The 3,486-nt window shown below is 46.3% G+C and overlaps 1 pseudogene; it reads left to right on the top strand.

The window, feature by feature from the left end:
• The first annotated feature begins 1,767 nt into the window (after positions 1-1,767).
• Positions 1,768-3,213, top strand: LOC114102460 (phosphatidylinositol N-acetylglucosaminyltransferase subunit C-like; annotated as a pseudogene).
• The last annotated feature ends 273 nt before the right edge of the window (positions 3,214-3,486 follow it).

Raw genomic sequence — 3,486 nt, 5'->3', positions numbered from 1 at the left:
CCTGGGCCCAGCAGGAATTCTTGGAGCCCTCTATTCTCTCCATGCAAGGAATTCAAAGTAAAAAAACTATACTGCACAGTGAAAGAATCCAGAGATTCAGAGTTTTCTTTCACAACACCTTATTGCTTATTTAGAACATTAAAATCACTCTAACTCTGTTTCTCATGTAGGAGCTTAATTGACTGACAGGAAAGAGGGGTTCTAGGTCTCCCTTCCAGGCAGCTTGGATTCAGACTTAATGGCTGGGGGCTGTTGGTGCCTTTAGCAGGTGACTTCATTCAGGAAAGCTTCCTGGCTCATTAGAGCCTTCTTTCCTATCACTTGCTGATTACTCTGGGGGCAACCATTAGCCCCATGCCCAACTGCTCAGCCCTACCCAACACAGCCACTTCCCAATGGGATGAACAAATATCTTGGCATGTGTGGGGATGTCTGGAAACTATCTCCTGACTTGAGACAGGTTTCTCCTTGCACCAGTGGTGGGTGAACCAGCTCCCAGCTCCCTGTACTTGTTAATTCCTGGCAGCTCTGTGCCATCTGCATTACTTGGGGCTGGCAGTCACTGTGAGGTCTCTGCTGGTGGGGAAACTTAGTGACTCTGGAACAAGACACAATTTGACCCCAAATCATTTGAGAGGTAGTTGCTGGTCTGATGGATTACCTTTAACCCTCAATACTTTAGGGTACACTTCCTAGGAACAAGGATGCAGTCCAGTTGCTAAATTCAGAAAGTTCACAGTAACTTAACAGAATAAAATATGAGGTGTAGTATAGTTTACAAGAATTTATCATATATTTTAAAATAAAGATTTTAAATTTTCCAACCAAAGAAATGATAAATGGTTCCAGCGATGGAAATGCTAACTATCCTGATTTGATTTTGCACATTGTATGCACACATGGAAATATCACCGTGTCCCATAAATATGTACATTATGTGTCAATTGAAAATTAAAAAATACACAGTTCACATTCAAATGTTAAGTTTTTCTATAATGAGAGTTGTCTGCCAATGCCTTTAATCCTTGCATCTTTTGTTTCCCCTTATCTAGAATAGCCTTTTGGAATTTTTTATGACATTGACATTTCTAAAGAATGTAGCTCAGATTTTTTTTAATAAAAGGGCTTTTTAAAAACAGAAAAAATATCATATTGTATGCAGTTTCACAAAAAGCTTTTCACATGCACGTGCTTGTGCACACACACACACACACACACACACAATTTGTGAGTTTTTCTGCATCAGTAAATAAGGTCTTTCATGCTCTTTTTAAACTTCATCTCAGTATATAAATAAATACAGCACTCAGTGTTGTACCACACCACCTGCACCCCTAAACACAGCAGGCCACTGCAATTTGAAAGTAAACACTTGTCATGAGGGCCTGGGTTCAATTCCTGACATCTCAGAAAGAGGGAAAGGGGAGGAAAGAAGGAAGGAAGGGAGGGGGAGGAGGGAGAAAAGGGTAGGGAAGGGAAGAAGGGAGGGATCTCCTGTAATCTTCTTTGTCAATAATTGACAAGAATAGAAACCTAGACTTGCGATTTAAGTAAACATAGCAAGCTAACCATTCCAAGTGCAGCGTCAGCTTACAGGTCCTTTAACGGAAAGTCCCCCTTTACCACATGGGACATCCTTCATTTTTCATTGTTTTTCCCCTAGAACGGTTAGCACACGCGGGTCCCTTGTGGCCATTATAGATCATCTGGCTCCGATGGCTGCCAGGAGTGTTCATTAGTTCGTGCTGCTGCCCAGGTGAGCGGTCGGGTCCTCATTAAACCTTTTCTCCAGGAAGTGCTCGCGGCAGCTCCGCGCAGCGACCCGAAGGGGGAGCCGGTGGGCGGTTGGGCAGCACACCCCGGGGACACGAGGGCGGGAATGTGTCTGTGTTGCCCAGCCTCACAAAAGGGACTCCTCTGTTGCGAGCCGGTCCTGGGCTGGAGCCTTTGAATACAAGGAACGGTCGGAGACGCCTTCCGGAGGAGTCTTATTTCACAAAGAAGGAGAACCACAGGGACTTGCAGGGAGTCTGAAGGGGCCTGAGTTTAGGGGACAGGATAAGATGACGCGTGCCCAACCTGTCATCGACACCAAGGAGGCCGCGTGGCAGAAGGTCCTCTAGAGCGGCAGCCCTTCCCCGGTAACTACGTGGACCCACGGTTCCTGGAAGAGCTCCGGAAGAACATCTGTGCCTGGAAATATCAATCCTGGGCAGTGGTGTTCGAGTCCAGTGTGGGGATCCAACAGCTGTGCAGCGTCTGCGTCTTTGGGGTCATCTGGTGGTATATGGATGAGGGTCTTCTGGCCCCCCACTGGCTTTTTGGAACTGGCCTGGCATCTTCATTGATGGGATGTGTTTTGTTTGATCTCATTGATGGTGGTGAAGGGCGGAAGAAGAGCCGGCGGACCCAGTGGGCTGACCTGAAGAGCACCCTGGTCTTCACTGCTCTCACCTACGGGTTTTCACCAGTGCTGAAGACAGAGTCCGTCAGCACTGACACCATCTATGCCATGTCAGTCTTCATGCTGTTGGGCCACCTCATCTTCTTTGACTATGGGGCCAATGCTGCCATTGTATCCAGCACACTGTCCTTGACCATGGCCACCTTCGCTTCTGTCTGCCTGGCCTCACATCTTCCTCGGTCCCTGCATGCCTTCATCATGGTGTCGTTTGCCACCCAGATTTTTGCACTGTGGCCCATGTTACAGAAGAAACTGAAGGCCTGTACTCCCCGCAGCTATGTGGGGGTCACGCTGCTTTTTGCCTTCTCAGCCTTGGGAGGCCTGCTGTCCATTAGTGCCGTGGGAGGCCTGCTGTCCATTAGTGCCGTGGGAGCCATACTCTTGGCTCTTCTGCTGGTTTCCATCTCCTGTCTCTGCCCTTTCTACCTCATTCGCCTGCAGCTTTTTAAAGAGAACATTCATGGGCCTTGGGATGAAGCTGAAATCAAAGAAGACTTGTCCAGGTTTCTCAGCTAAGTTAGGGACCCCATTACACTATTCAGGCAAGCTCATAGACTGGTATGCTAACCAGCATAAAATCTGAAGGCAGAGCCCATTCTGGGAGCAGCAGGCTGATGTGGATGAGAGAACAGAGATCAGAAGAAAAAATTAATCAAAGGCTGGGGTGGTGAAGGTGTTTGCCCTTCTGTCATTTTCATTTTATGATGTAAAAGCTTTCTGGTGTCCTCTTGAATTACTGCCCATCTGTTATTCACTATAACAGATGAAGTGATGGTATCTATTAAAGTAATTGTCTCTATTAGCAACACACAAAAAAATTTCTCATCATTTCCTACATGATTTTCTGTGTCTTGGATGTGCATCCTGTGTTGTAGATGTGGCAGATCTGTTCTCCCAGCCTGTCTTTTATCTTTGCTTAGAGTGTCTATTGTGGCTCAGAAATTTTAAACACCTGTCAGAATCAAGTACATCCATCATTTTTCTTCTGTTTTGTCTTTTGTGTGCTTTACTTTTGAATACCT

Source organism: Marmota flaviventris, chromosome 4 (assembly GCF_047511675.1).
Source record: "Marmota flaviventris isolate mMarFla1 chromosome 4, mMarFla1.hap1, whole genome shotgun sequence".
Classification (NCBI taxonomy): Eukaryota; Metazoa; Chordata; class Mammalia; order Rodentia; family Sciuridae; genus Marmota; species Marmota flaviventris.
This window is presented reverse-complemented; position numbering and strand designations above follow the sequence as displayed.